The sequence below is a fragment of the Camelus ferus genome, chromosome 14 (genome assembly GCF_009834535.1).
Source record: "Camelus ferus isolate YT-003-E chromosome 14, BCGSAC_Cfer_1.0, whole genome shotgun sequence".
NCBI classification, from domain to species: domain Eukaryota; kingdom Metazoa; phylum Chordata; class Mammalia; order Artiodactyla; family Camelidae; genus Camelus; species Camelus ferus.
In genome coordinates, this window is record NC_045709.1 from 644,433 (window position 1) to 661,287 (window position 16,855).

Sequence of the window (16,855 nt, forward strand, 5' to 3'; positions counted from 1 at the left end):
TGCCCTACCTCTTTCCCAACCTGTGCCTAAATTTCTAATTACCATACCTTAGTGTTCAGATAATCCTTCATCATGCTTTCACATGACAGTTTTTTGTTCTATACCATATTTCTGTCATGATAGCTTAGAATAACACAGAGGTAGCAAATAGCGCAAAATATAATTGGGTAGCACAGCCAAGTTAATCTTTTGTTCACGTTAATGCTCAGCACAAGTTGGCAAGGGGATCTCTGCTCATCCCTGTCCCTCAGTGACCCAGGCTGATTGTGATCCCATCTACACACATGCTTCCGTGATCACAGCAGCGAGAAAACTACATCACAGCAAACCACAGTCCACCTCTGGAAACTTCTGTCAGGAATCGACGGATGGCACTTCACACGTTTTCTGGGCCAAAGCAAGTCACAAGGCAGTGTTGTGTAATCCTCACACAAATGGGGAGCTGAGTGGTTGTGAACAAGGATTTAGTCTACCAAGTCTAGAAAACATACATTTTCATGGCCGTTTTCTCTGACTCTTATTGTCCCTCGGTTTAAGTGTTTATCCAGTAAATTGGCACACTCTGTGTACTAGGGATTATAATTAGGTGTGGTAATATAGAAATAAAACTTGGAAATTATGTTATTAGTGAAAAAAACAAATAAATAAGCAGCTGTAAAATAATTTATCTTTCTAGGATCAAGATAATGGTTGAGTATTTCAGAAAACCCTTGAGTCCATAAAAATATAGTAAAACAGAATATAGTAATACTGTGTTCACCTTTTAAGAAAACGTGTATCAGGGAAAATAAGTTATTGTGTGATTTACAACAACAACAAAACCCCTCAACTTGTTCGAAACAATAAAAGCGATAAAGCAACTGCTATATAAGGAAAAGTTCCAGGTAGGAGAAGCGAATGTGTCATGTGTATTTGAATCAGAAGTTCAATGAAATCTCTAAGAACCCAGCTTCTTTCTCTTTTCTACCCTGCCATCTGGGTCACGTACATCCTCCTAAAATTATGATCTGTGATAGTGAGCGAATGGCTGTAGCAATGCCCGCTGTATATCTGGAAACTACACCATTTAGTCAGGAAAGCTGATAACTGAACCTTAGAATTTCCCAACGTATATTTCTTATAATTTTATCAGAGTGAGTTGAGTCACTTGCCCATTCCAGATCTAATAAGTATTACTGATAAAATTATACTGAATTGCTTAGCCCTAGAGCATAGGAAAAATTCCATTCTCCTAAACCACATAGGCTATAAGAAAAAAGAGTGAATCTCCAATGAAAACTGAGTTACCAAGAGAAGAGCAGTAATCACCATGACCAAAATACTGTTAACAATTTTGCCTCTGACTTTTTTCACATGAAATTTTCTTAATGGTTTCTAAATTCATTCTCTATATCTAAGACATATATTTTATTTGTATTAAAAATTTAGCTTAATCCAAAAGGGCTTTCATATGAATAAATACAGCAGATTGCATACTTTCAAAAAATTACTGAATTTAGTTTGGAAAATGTGTTAACAAATTATATTCTATTGTGTCTTATGCATTATTCATATTTAGAGCATAAACCTTACAGTCTAAGAGAACAAATGTGTATGTATATGTGTATATATATATATATATATATATATTCGGTTAGTGAAAATTTAAAATTAAAATGGGAAAAATTTCACTTCCATTATGCTTGAGTAACCTTCTAAGAGACTGAACCTCTCACTAATGACAAAGATAAATTCTGGGAGTGGGAGGACAACTTGACAGACGACAATTAGTCAGAATGTGTAGAATTGGAAAAAGGGGCCAAAACAAAATGAGTTTCCTGTGTTTATGGTTTTGGGCTGAAGGAAGGTCTATGGTCAGAGCATGTCATATGATGGTGAGGTTTATGATAGAAAACCAAAGTGTTTCTGACCTTAAGAAATAGAGGACAGAAGCTGAGAAAGGATGACTACTGAAAAGTGAAGAAGGGAATGCTGGAAAAAATGAGATACATTATAAAAAAGATCCAAACTCTGTTCATGTACTGCCAAAGTCTCCAGATGATTCTTGAACTGCCTATGAGCGGCCCAACTCAAAATAGCTTGCAGCTAAAGAAAAAAAGAGAAAAAACAGAACTGATTTTTGACTTCCCAACCACTATAAAGACATAGGGTGTGCAATTTGATTCCAACCAGATTAATGCCTTGTAAAATAAAAAATTATTTTTTATTCTGTTGTTTACATTATTGACATTATTTGCAATATCAATTTACAATGGACTCAAGTGTTCATTGCTGGATTATTGGATAAAGAAACTATAGTCTACTGTAATCTACATTATATACATGTCATATATATATAATGGAACACTACTCAGCCATAAAAAGTAAAATTTTATTCTTTGCAACAATATGGATGGGCCTTGAGAGCATTATTTAAAGGAAATAAGTCAGACGGAAAGACAAATACCTTATGATCTAACTTATATGTGGAATTAAATACAAACACATACACACACACACACACACACAAGAGATTGGTAGTTACACATGTGGGAGGTGAGAGGTGGGTGAAATGGGTGAAGAGGGTAAGACAGTACAAACTTACAGTTATAAAATAAATAAGTCCTAGGAATGTAATGTATAACATGGTGACTATAGCCAATAATACTGTGTTGTATATTTGAAAATTGCTAAGAGAGAAAATCTTAAAAGTTCTCATCATAAGAAAAAAATGTGTAACATGTATGGGGACAGGTGTTAACTAGACATATTGTAGTGATAATTTCCCAATATATACAAACACTGAATTACTATACTGTATAACTGAAACTAGTATATATCAATTATATACCTCAATTTTTTTAAAAAGAAATGCTATTTGAAGATAGTAAAAAATTTTTTTTCAGAGGACTGTAACAGTATCTAGAATCTAACAGATAACACTAGTGATATGTAGTTGCAATCTGAAATTATGCAACATACATGCACAAACATACACAAAGCAAACAGCGATACATGCTGAAGGGAAATGACAAAGTTTGTGCCCAAGACAGTACAGATATTGTACAGATACTGAAATAATCTATTAAAACTATGTTCAAGAAGGTAGGAAGGTAAGTGAAAACATGCATATAAAACATGAAAAGATTAGAAATTCCAACAGATAAAAAGATTTTATGTAATAGAACCAACTAGAAAATTTAACCATTACTAGCTGTCAGTTAAAATGCCTTTGTTCAAATTTATATGATTTTTTAAAAATTAAGAATACATTTAAAAGATTTATTACTTTGAACATATTAAGACTATGACATATATATTTATCAAGTTGTGAGTAAATATATAAAAATATTTTATCACAAAACAAGATTATACTGTCTAGCACAGGGAAATATACACAAGATCTTATGGTAGCTCAAGGAGAAAAAAAGTGACAATGAATATATATATATGTTCATGTATAACTGAAAAACTGTGCTCTATACTGGAATTTGACACTATTGTAAAATGATTATACATCAACAAAAGTATTAAAAAATAAAATATAAAAATAAATATTTTATCACAAACCTTCACTTAAGATCTGGATGTTCATTCAATTCATATAAATTATATTTACTGATGTACTTGGTAATTGATCATTTTACATAAATAGCAGGAAAATTTTGGCAAAAAAATTTATTTAATATTGTTTCTTATTATCTCTATTTCTATGCGTTTTCTTTTTTATTTTATTTTTTAAAAATTTTTTATTGATTTATAATCATTTTACAATGTTGTGTCAAATTCCAGTGTTCAGCACAATTTTTCAGTCATTCATGGACATATACACACTCATTGTCACATTTTTTTCTCTGTGAGTTATCATAACATTTTGTGTATATTTCCCTGTGCTATACAATGTAATCTTGTTTATCTATTCTACAATTTTGAAATCCCAGTCTATCCCTTGCCACCCTCCACCCCCATGGCAACCACAAGTCTGTATTCTCTGTCTATGAGTCTATTTCTGTCCTGTATTTATGCTTTGTTTTTGTTTGTTTGTTTGTTTGTGTTTGTTTTCTTTTTTAGATTCCACATATGAGCGATCTCATATGGTATTTTTCTTTCTCTTTCTGGCTTACTTCACTTAGAATGACATTCTCCAGGAGCATCCATGTTGCTGCAAATGGCGTTATGTTGTCGGTTTTTATAGCTGAGTAGTATTCCATTGTATAAATATACCACCTCTTCTTTATCCAGTCACCTGTTGATGGACATTTAGGCTGTTCTCATGTTTTGGCTATTGTAAATAGTACTGCTATGAACATTGGGGTGCAGGTGTCATCCTGAAGTAGGGTTACTTCTGGATACAAGCTCAGGAGTGGGATTCCTGGGTCATACGGTAAGTCTATTCCTAGTCTTTTGAGGAATCTCCACACTGTTTCCCATAGTGGCTGCACCAAACTGCATTCCCACCAGCAGTGTAGGAGGGTTCCGCTTTCTCCACAGCCTCTCCAGCATTTGTCATTTGTGGATTTTTGAATGATGGCCATTCTGACTGGTGTGAGGTGATACCTCATTGTAGTTTTGATTTGCATTTCTCTGATAATTAGTGATATTGAGCATTTTTTCATGTGCCTATTGATCATTTCTATGTCTTCCTTGGAGAATTGCTTGTTTAGGTCTTCTGCCCATTTTTGGATTGGGTTGTTTATTTTTTTCTTATTGAGTCGTATGACCTGCTTATATATTCTGGAGATCAAGCCTTTGTCGGTTTCATTTGCAAACATTTTCTCCCATTCTGTAGGTTTTCTTCTTGTTTTACTTCTGGTTTCCTTTGCTGTGCAGAAGCTTGTAAGTTTCATTAGGTCCCATTTGTTTATTCTTGCTTTTATTTCTACTAGGAGAAAATTTTTGAAATGTATGTCAGATAATGTTTTGCCTATGTTTTCCTCTAGGAGGTTTATTGTATCTTGTCTTATGTTTAAGTCTTTGATCCATTTTGAGTTGATTTTTGTATATGGTGTAAGGGAGTGTTCTAGCTTCATTGTTTTACATGCTGCTGTCCACTTTTCCCAACACCATTTGCTGAAGAGACTGTCTTAATTCCATTGTATATTCTTGCCTCCTTTGTCGAAGATGAGTTGACCAAAAGTTTGTGGGTTCACTTCTGGACTCTCTATTCTGTTCCATTGGTCTGTATGTCTGTTTTTGTACCAATACCATGCTGTCTTGATCACTGTAGCTCTGTAGTATTGTCTGAAGTCTGGGAGAGTTATTCCTCCAGCCTCTTTTGTTCTCTTCAGTAATGCTTTAGCAATTCTAGGTCTCTGATGGTTCCATATAAATTTTATTATGATTTGTTCTAGTTCTGTGAAATATGTCCTGGGTAATTTGATAGGGATTGCATTAAATATGTAGATTGCTTTGGGCAGTGTGGCCATTTTAACAATATTGATTCTTCCAATCCAGGAGCATGGGATATCTTTCCATTATTTAAAGACTTCTTCAATTTCCCTCATCAATGGTTTATAGTTTTCTGTGTATAATTCTTTCACCTCCTTGGTTAGATTTATTCCCAGATATTTTATTACTTTCGGTGCTATTTTAAAGGGGATTGTTTCTTTACTTTCTTTTTCTGTAGATTCTTCATTAGTGTAAAGAAATGCAACTGATTTTTCAACATTAATCTTGTAACCTGCTACCTTGCTGAATTCTTTGATCGGCTCTAGTAGTTTTTGTGTGGATCTTTTAGGGCTTTCAATATATAGTAACATGTCATCAGCATATAGTGACACTTTTACCTCTTCTTTTCTGATTTGGATCCCATTTATTTCTTTCTCTTGCCTGATTGCTGTGGCTAGGACTTCCAGGACTATGTTGAATAGGAGTGGTGATAGTGGGCATCCTTGACTTATCCCAGATTTTAGTGGGAAGCTTTTGAGTTTTTCACCATTGAGTACTATGCTGGCTGTAGGTTTGTCATATATAGCTTTTATTATGTTGAGATATGTTCCCTCTATACCCACTTTGGCGAGAGTTTTTATCATAAATGGGTGTTGAATTTTATTAAGTGCTTTTTCTGCATCGATTGAGATGATCATGTAGTTTTTGCCCTTTCTCTAGTTGATATGATGTATTACATTGATTGATTTGCATATGTTGAACCAGCCTTGTGTCCCTGGGATGAACCCCACTTGGTCATGATGTATAATCTTTTTTATGTGTTGTTGGATTCTATTTGCTAAAATTTTGGTGAGGATTTTGGCGTCTATGTTCATCAGTGATATTGGCCTATAATTCTCTTTTTCGGTAGTGTCTTTGCCAGGTTTTGGTATCAGGGTGATGGTGGCTTCATAGAATGAGTTTGGAAGTATTCCCTCCTTTTCAATCATCTGGAAGAGTTTGAGAAGGACTGGTATGAGTTCTTCTTTGTATGTTTGGCAGAATTCCCTGGTGAAGCCATCCAGTCCTGGACTTTTATTTGTAGGGAGGTTTTTAATTGCTATTTCTATTTCCTTTCTATTAATCAGATTGTTCAAGTGTTCAGATTCTTCTTGATTCAGTCTTGGTGGACAGTATGTTTCCAGAAACTTGTCCATCTCCTCTAGGTTATCCAGTTTGATTCCATGTAGTTTTTCATAATATTCTTGAATGATATTCTGTATTTCTATTTTGTTTGTTGTAATTTCTCCATTTCCTTTCTTATTTTGCTAATTTGTGCACTCTCTTTTTTCTTCTTTGTGAGTTTGGCCAGAGGTTTGTCGATTTTATTTACTTTTTCAAAAAACCAGCTTTTGGTTTGGTTGATTTTTTCTATGGTCTTGTTAATCTCTATTGTATTTAATTCCTCTCTGATCTTTATTATTTCCTTCCTTCTGCTGCTTTTTGGGGCTTTTTATTCTTCTTTTTCTAATTCATTCAGGTGGTGGGTTAAATTGTTTCAGATTGTTCTTCTTTTATGAGGAAGGCCTGTATCGCTATAAACTTCCCTCTTAGCACTGCCTTTGCTGTGTCCCATAGATTTTGAGTGGTTGTGCTTTCATTGTCATTTGTCTCAAGGTATTTCTTTAATTTCAGCTTTGATTTCCTCATTGACCCATTGTTTTTTCAATAACGTATTGTTTAATCTCCATGCTTTCCTTTTTTTCTCCTTTGTTTCTCTGTTGTTGATTTCCAGTTTCATGGCATTGTGGTCAGTAAAGATGCTTGAGATAATTTCTATCTTCTTAAAATTATTGAGGTTTCTTTTGTGCCCAAGTACATGATCGATCTTGGAAAATGTTCCATGTGCACTTGAAAAGAATGTATATCCTATTTTGGGGGGGTATAATGCTGCGAAAATATCCACCAAATCTAGTTTTTCTATTGTATTATTTAATTTCTCTGTTGCCTTGTTTATTTTCTGTTTGGAAGATCTGTCTAGTGATGTTAAGGTGATGTTAAAATCTCCAACTATGATTGTATTCCCATCAATATTCCCCTTTATCTCTGTTAGTAATTCTTGTATGTACTTAGGTGCTCCTATATTGGGTGCTTATATATTAACGAGTGTAATATCCTCATCTTGTATTGCTCCTATAATCATTGTAACATGTCCTTCTTTATCTTTCTTTATGGCCTTGTTTTAAAGTCTATTTTGTCTGAAATCAGTACTGCAACACCTGCTTTTTTGGCTTTTCCATTTGCATGGAATATCCTTTTCCACCCTTTCACTCTCAATCTATATGTGTCCTTCTCCCTAAAGTGGGTCTCTTGTATGCAGCATATTGAAGGTTCTTGCTTTATTATTATAGTCTGCCACTCTATGTCTTTTGACTGGAGCATTTAGTCCATTAACATTTACAGCAATTAATGATAGATGTGTGTTTATTGCCATTTTGAACTTATCTTTGCAGTTGAATTGGTATATCCTCTTTGTTCCTTTCTTCTTCCTTTTGTGGTTTGGTAATTTTCCTCTGTATTATCATGGATTTTATTTAATTTTTGTGACTCCCTTGTAAGTTTTTGGCTTGTGGTTACCCTTTTTTGTAAATCTAACAACCCATTACTATACCTGTTTTTATTAAACTGATAGTAACATGATCTCAAACCCATCCTACTGTTAAAAAAATTTAAAAAAGAAAAAAAAATATTCTATATTTCCCTGCCTCCCTCTCCCACTCTCAGTGATTTGTATGTCTTCTTTTATAATTTCGTGTTTATTTTATTTATAATTCATGAGTTATCACCTTTCCAGTTGTGTGTTTCTCATTTCTGTAGCATCCTGCTGCTTTTCTATTTAGAATAGCCCTTTCAATATTTCTTTTAGCATGGGTTTAGTATTGCTAAACTCCTGCAACTTTTTCTTGTCTGTGAAACTCTTTATTTCTCCTTCTATCCTCAAGGACAGCCTTGATGGATAAAGGATCCTAGGCTGCATCTTTTTTTCATTCAGGACTTTGCATATATCTTGCCACTCCCTTCTGGCCTGTAGTGTTTGTGTAGAGAAATCAGCTGAGAGCCTTATGGTGGTTCCCTTGTAACTTACTCTTTGCTTTTCTCTTGCTGCCTTTAGGGTCATTTCTTTATCCTTGACTCTTGCCATCTTGATTATGATATGTCTTGGTGTGGGTCTATTTGGGTTCTTCCTGTTTGGGACCCTCTGAGCTTCCTGTACTTGGATATCTGATTCTTTCTTTAAGTTTGGGAAGTTTTCAGTCATGATTTCTTCAAAAACCTTTTCAATCCCCTTTGATCTTTCTTCCCCTTCTGGGACCCCTATTATGTGAAGATTTGGATGCTTTATATTATCCCATAGGTCCCTTATGCTATTTTCACTATTTTTTATTTGCTTATCTTGTAGCTCTTCTGAATGGGTACTTTCTATTGTCCTCTCTTCTAGATCACTAATTCGTTCCTCTGCATTATCTAGTCAGCTTTGCACAGCTATTAGATTATTCCTCATCTCTGTCAATGAGTTTACCCATTCTACTTGGCTCTTCTTTATAGCTTCAACTTCATTTTTGACATATTTTATATCTCTAAACACTATCTCTTTTAATTCCTTCAGTACTTTGATCACTCCTTTTTTGAAATCTTGATCTAGTAGGCTATCGATATCTATTTCATTGATCTTTCAGGGGATTTCTCTTGTTCTTTTAATTGGGAATGGTTTCTCTGTGTCTTCATCTTGCTCATACCTCTCTGGGACTGTGGTTTATGGAATAACAGTTGTCTATTTTAGTCCTTAAGGAGTTTATCAATCTAATGCCTATTTAGGAATAGAACTTAAGAAAAAAAGAAAAAAAATAAGAGAGAGAAAGAAAGAATTTTAAAAGAAGGGAGAAAGAAGGTTTGAAAACAGTGTATAATGAATAATAGAAGAACGAGTTGAAGCAGAGCATTAATCGGGTTGAGATGTCCTTTTAAAACCTTTAAAAAAATGGGGGGGGGAGATGAATAGATGTATTTGAAACCTGTGTCTAGTCAATAACAGGACATCAAAACCCAAGAGAAATAGAAATGAATAAGAAGCAAAAATTAAGAGGGTAATAGAAAATAAAACAGTTAAAAACAGATTTAAAAAAAAAAAGGGGGGGAGGTTGTTGGTGTTCTCCTGGATTCTGTGTGCTTTTAATGTGAAGTCTTTCTGTCTTCATCCTGTTTTGGAAGCTCAGCTTGCTGCTTTCAGAGGCCCTTCGTTGGCACCCTCTTCTGTGCTGCTCCCAGTACCTGTCAGGCAAGCAGTTCGCACCTCCTCCTAACACTGGGTCAGGTGCAGCTCTCCCCTGCTGTGGGCCGGCGGGTCACTTCCCCTTCGGATACCACAGTCAGATGTTGCAGACTGGCCAGGTAGGCGGGTGTGTCGTGCCCCCTCCCAGCACCTCGGTCAGGGTCTGTGTTCCTGCCCGAAAGGCAGGGGGCCGCTGTCCCTCTACCTGTGCCGGTAGATCCACTGCTCTTTGTGGCTGCGCACTCCGCCCTGGTCGGTGCTCCGCGGGTGGGCTTGGGGAAGACCAAGGGACAGCCTTGTCTCTGCTCCAGGCCAAAACTCAGCTCCTTGTTTGTCTTTGTGGAGCAAGTTCTCTGAGGGACCAGGATGGAAGGATCCTATCTGCCTTGGGCTGTAGACAAGTCTCAGTCTGGCCTTTGAGGCTGCTAAGCCCTTCCGTGCGGATGCAGGTTTCGCCCCCCGCCCCCGCCTGGATGCTAAGCACCGGAGGATATGGCGGCTGTGCCTGAGCCCTGCGTCTCTTCCCCCGAAAACTTTCCGCGGGTTTTCAGAGATGGGGGTATGCACCCTTCCCCCCAGGGCACATCAACCTTGCTGTTTTATAGAGGGCCCAGATTGTTCTGCCCTGTACACCCACAGCCATGGCGCGCAGCGCCTTGTAGTCCCCCGAGGCTGCCTCCGTGCAGCCGCCCCTGTCCTCTGCCCAGCTTGGGCAGCCTGGCCCTGCCCGCTGCTGCCAGGCTGTGTCTCAGGCTGGATGTCGGGGGGACCCTCTGTGCCCATTTAACTTAGTTCTGTCAGTCAAAAGCTGCTCTGTATTAGATCCGAGCCTGGGCGGCGCCCCCTCCGTCCCGCTGGCCTCTCAGTTGGAGACGGGAGACCCAGCGAATGAGCGCCAGTCCTCCTTTGCCACTCCCTCCCCAAGGGACCCATCCCGCTCTGCTTTGCCTTTTTTCTTTCTTTTTTCCTTTCCTCCTACCAGATTTTTGGCGTCTTTATCTTTTGAAGAGTGCGATGTTCTGTCGGAGTTCCGCAGGTGCTCTGGTTGGCTGAGTGGGTCTGTAGATGTGGGTCTTGGTGTATTTGTGGGAGAGGGTGAGCTGCGAGCGTCCTTCTACTCTGCCATCTTCTCTCTTCTCTTCTATGCATTTTCTTAAGGAATTTTCTTTCAAAACGCATACCTCTCAAAATAAAAAAAAAGAGTACTTCTCAGTTATCTTCTAAATAAAATTAAAAGCATATACATTTCCAAAAATAGTTTTCAAGTTTAGTATTATGTTTGTATTGGTTATTGCTATTGAGTCTGTACAGGTGTTTATGCCAGGTTTTTTAGAAAGTAGAGATATATAATCTAAACCTTGTCATTAATTTTCTCAGATATGCTCAGAAAGCCTTTTTTTCTTTTTCTTTTTCTTTTTTTTTATCTCTCACTGTTTTCTGACTTGGTTTTCTTGTCTTTTAAACATAGATCATGTTATCATTTCTAGCCTTATCTATTAGCATGATTATTAGGATGAGGAAATAAAATAAATCCTGTAAATATTGTTTGGGAATAGAAGTTTATATAGATAAATGGACTCTTTTAGTAACCATTGACTTCTAATAGGTTATTTTAACCAACATAACACTAAAATGAAGACATTTTGTGTCACATGCCATAACCAGCTGTTATCTTAAATGTTGCAAGAAAGAATATAGAGGAATGCCTTACTATGTTCAGCAAATATTGAATTGCTACAGTTTCTCCCTAAACATATAGCAAATATATATATGCCTCAGTACACATAAACATAGGTACGTCTTCCCAGGGAGTTCACTGTTGTAGAAGGCTTGGTGAAACCAAAAGCAGAAACTGCCAGAACATAAGGAAACATCTCAAGAAGTTGTAAAAATAAACTAGCAGAAAACTCAGCAGGCAAATGTGAAAGACAACTGTTAAAGCAAGCAATTCAAAGGAAAAATGGAGAAAAAGTTGGAACAAATCAACTAGAAATAAGATCCAGATGAAAAAATAATCAATGAACACAGAAAATATGCTGGACAAGGCTTTATTTCTAAAGTATACTGGGGAAAACTGCCTTGAAGCTTCAATTTTTAATCTCCTTCTCACCCTGACTCCAAAGTTTTTTCTTCTTTAACAGAATAGAAGTCTTACTTCAACAAAAGATCACAGCAAGCTTTTATTTAAGAAAACAGAGCAATAGTAAACAACAAAAATTTTGAGTCTTTCTTCTCCAGGAGGTTTCCCTACTAATGTTGGAGTACCATCTAAACTTCCCAGGACGGAAAAACATGAGAAAGAATCAATATGACTTTTGCAACTTCTCAAAATATTGTTGACTATTTATCCATTGCCACTGTGCCGATAATCTGGCATTAGGATAAAGGACTCCTCTGACAATATTATTTCATGTGTGCTTTGCAGCTATGAAAATCACAATCATATAAATCAAGTTAAATTTTGTCACTTACATTTTGAGTAGAATACTAACACAATAAAGGTCTTAAATTTTTCTTTACTCAATTTTATTAAAAATGATCCTGGAAACATGTAAATGTATATTTAAATGTTTTATATTTCAGGTACAGTCAAAGAGGAATGAGTTTTGTTTCACAGATAAAAATTCTGATGAAAATCTTCATTACTTCTCTTTCCTTTTGTTTCAACATATCAGTAAATATTACACATAATATGCTTGATTTTTTAACATATTGTGAGATATTTTTATAATATAGATTAACTGTAGCTTTATTCAAGTTACTCCTCTATATGATCAGAAAGGCTATGTGATTCAGCATTAATATTTTGAATTTTTAAAATTAATATTAGAAACTGAAATCCTTTGTAACATATAGGATTTATTGTAATATTGTTACAATCTGAATTAATGTAAAATTTACATACACACATACATTAGAGAACAATCAACATATAAAGTTTCAAATTAAAAGTGGCCGCTGAGTAGAATTAAATTAGTGTCTAAATAATCCTAATTTTTTATTGACTTATACAAATACATGAAGAATGAAATTTGTTTTTCAGCCACAAGCTCACTGATGTAAAAGACATACGAGTGCGTTTAGCAGCTACCGAGAATGAAGTCATAAAATATTTCAATGAGGTGGTCATATGTTGCCTTGGGCCTCATCCTACCTTCTCAGAAACTGCACAGCATAGATTACTCGTCTCTTCTCCGCTTAATTTTTCCCTCCACATTTAAACTCCCATTGGCTTTTTTTTTTTTAATTGAATTATAGTCGATTTACAATGTTGTGCTAATTTCTGGATACGGCATAGTGATTCATTTATACATATATATACATATTCCTTTTTTATCACTAGAACTCTTAAAATCTATCAAGTTCTTTATTTTAAAAAATACTATGTAAAAAATCTTTAAATTAATGTCTTTAAAAACAGTGGCTAAATAGCAACATTTCTAAAAGGGTCTAAAAATGGAGGAGGAAATCTCTTTTTAAGACAAATATTTGGCTGTTTACCATTCTAAAAATAAGTTATTGGAATGGTTACCTTACCAGTGATACAAGTTAACTTAAAATTACCCTTTACATATACACATGGCCAGATGTTCCTGGATTACATAGAAAGAAAATTGCTTCTTATTTCCTCTTTATTTTCTAAGATTGTCTTAGTTGCTCCTAATTCTTCAGTGCCCTTTTTATCTTTATCTTAACATTAGTACTTGAAATTTTTTTTAAAATAATAAGATATTTTGTAGAGTTTCTGTTTTTACTTTGTGGCCTGAAAATTGAATTTATTTTCTGTTAAAATAGACAATTGTTGAGAAAAATCTCTATTATAAAAAAATATTATTTGGGGGCCCTCAGGTTTTCTGTATTCATTAAAATTATCTAGATTAATAAGTTTTTCTGAAATTCTGTGTGTTGTACACACAAGAGCATAACTTTAACAAGGAGAGCACGATGAATCACTGTCTACATTAGAATTTGAAAACTTCCTCTTATAATCTCTCTTAGCCATCCACCTAAATAACTATTAAAATACAGACTCCCCCTAATCTCACATGCCTCTAATTCTACATTCTTCTAAAGATAATTAGCAGAACATGAAATGGTATATGTGTGGTGTATATATATGAATATGAACTGTAATATACTGGTTATAACCTGGAAATTGCAGTCCCCAAAAATACTCTGGGAAAGAAACAAAAAAATGAATATCCTGGAAGGAATACATTCTAAGGTTTATAGTTTTATCAATACCCCATTACTCACCATGGCAGAGATATATGTTGGGGTAGAAAGCAGACCTTCAATCCATTAGACCAATATCGGATGCATGTTTCTAAACACTGAGAGAACTTTGAGCTAGGTGTTTGAATTTGTCTTTCAGGAGTATATCTGAAAATGGAATTACTATTAGTTCACTAGTCTGTTAATGCAATAATGGATAGCCTGATATTTTCTCTGTTAAGAATCACTGATTAGAGATCACCTTTTCTTCAACATAATAAAAGTGTGAGAGAAAGAATATCTGTAAACACAACTCTGGACTTATAAAATGATGATGCTGAGGTGGAGATAAAAAGAGGAAATGGAATATAATATTAAAGACTAAGAATAATAAAAGAAAGTGTAGAGAATGTGCTTTTACAATTTGTCATTTTTTCAGGATGTATCTGATCACTCTGGCACCTTAGAAGTTTCATATTTCAAAAGCATTGCCTTTTACTAAATCCTTATTATTTGTTAATAGATTTAGTCCTATCTTAAATATGTGACATATTTCCTCTTTTTTTAACACATGATTTACTTCTTTCTCTTTATAGATTTCCCAAAGCTAAAAATGTAAAACTGTCAACCACCTGTCACTTTTAAAAGTTGAGATTTATTTCATTTAATATAAAGGGTAAGAAGCCACAATAAGAATTCAATATTGGTAAGCAAATCATATAAGTCAGGGAGAAGCTTATAGATCACCTATTCTCATATGTCAAACAACCATCTTCCATACTACAGGAAAAAAACAGAGTTATAAAAGGATGCATTGGGGATAATTGTAATAAAGCTTTGTATACTCTTGCAATGCATTTTTCCATATTAAAATTTTCACAGAAATATAAAGCTGCCACTCACATTTGCTCAACTATAATTAGTCATCAGTCAATTTGAATAGATGATGAAAATGATTATTCAACAGGCAGTTCAGAGAGAGGACTGCAGGGAATGTGTCTAGTATTGGCTGTGAAATCCGGATTGCTTCATAGGAGAAGATGGATGTGACTGGGAATTAAGATTTTATTTATTATCAACAAGCAGAAGATGAAGACACACAGCTCTCTTTAGCTCATCTAAACTACTGAGTAGCCACCACATTGTATTTTATGACACAGAAATGTAGGCCTTTGATTATTTCATTAAATATAGTCATTAGGTTATTTCCTAGGCTAACCAAGGAAAACTAGGTTCATGTAAAAGCTTTTTTTATGCTTACATCAGTGAGATATATATTTGGAAAAATATCTCTGTGCTTACCACAGGAAGAAATATTAAAATATTAGAAAGCTATAAGAAAATAAAAAAACTGAGATGAAGGAAAAATCATAACATAAAGAAGAATTATACATTTTTAGTAACATTATTAATATTTTAAATCTCCACTGAGCAATAAATTTGTTTCAGTGTAAGCACAAATCAGCAGTATGTCAAATAAAACATGTTCTCCTGATATAATGAGGACAGTAGAAGTAAAATAAAATAATGATGAATAAAATAATAAATATGAATATTAGAAGACAAAGTTTCAAGTTACAGATAATTACCATAATTACTGAAAAAATAGACTGAAACGAAAAGATGAATGAATATAAGGTAGTCAACATCATGTACTTTAATCTATAAAAAGGTCCAGTCTGAACACAAAATTTTCTGTATGAAAGACAAAATAAGGCTGATACTGAGATAGATCTTAAATAATTTTGAATAAAAATATAAATATAAATTTTAAAATCTTAAAAACACATGGACATAGAAACAATTATTTATAAAAAGGAAAGCCCCGGATGGATTCCTAACATTGTGACATTGTATGTATGTATGTATTAACACATATATGTATATGTATGTCTATATATGTGTATATATGTATATATATTCACATAATTACAGTATCTATAGAACTATTATGGTAAACATTTAAGATACAAATTAGTTTCCATTTTATTCAAATTTGATTTAATTCATGAAGGCAAAAAAATTCATAGTTACAGGAGGATTTAGAATACATTACAGTTGGTATAAAAGAACATTTAATCAGCTTTGTAAGAAGTTAATATAGCATGTGTATATAGTATTGTTATTTTAAAATTAATATAGTAAATATGTATTGAAAGCTTAAAACAGCCCAAGCATTCTTAACATCATTGTGTGGATTTTTCATCTAATTGTATCCTGAAAACAATCAAATGGAATAGGTACTATGTCTTATATTTACAAAATTTAAAAAGCTAAATAGAGGAGCATAAAAGAGAAAAAATATAATTAATTAAAATAATAATACAGGTATAACTTTCCCAATGTGTAAATATAATAAATTGTTGCAAACTGAAAATACCATGTTTTATTTAGAAACAGTAAAAGATACTGACTTTACCTCAGAGCACAACTTTGTCTGCATCCAATGTAGTTTAACATTTTGTATTGTTATCACTTTAATGTTATTCATATTTGGTATAATTTTTATTGTTCTTTTTTAACCAAAAACTATTTCTTAAAGGCAACTTTAAAATTACAAAGTTTCTCTTTTCTCATTTAAATGATTAACCATATATTGGTTTTGAAACTGTTCTCTGTATTATTTCTGCCATTTGAAATGTGTTATTTTGCAATTATGATATGGTTGTTTAAAATATATTTAGTGTATATGTAAAAGGTGACATTTTCCTTTTTAGTGTAATATGCACACTTGTGTGTGTATATATATATATAGAGAGAGAGAGAGAGAGAAACAGCACCTATATGTATGACATATATGTACTGGAAGAAATAATTTGAAACATAAGTGCTATTACACTTAGGATATATATCTCCATTCATTCATATATTTATTTATATGAATATGTATATATACACACACATGCATGCAACCCACACAACCCACCCTTTTTTTCCCAAAGATGGTAATTTACTAATGAAGGT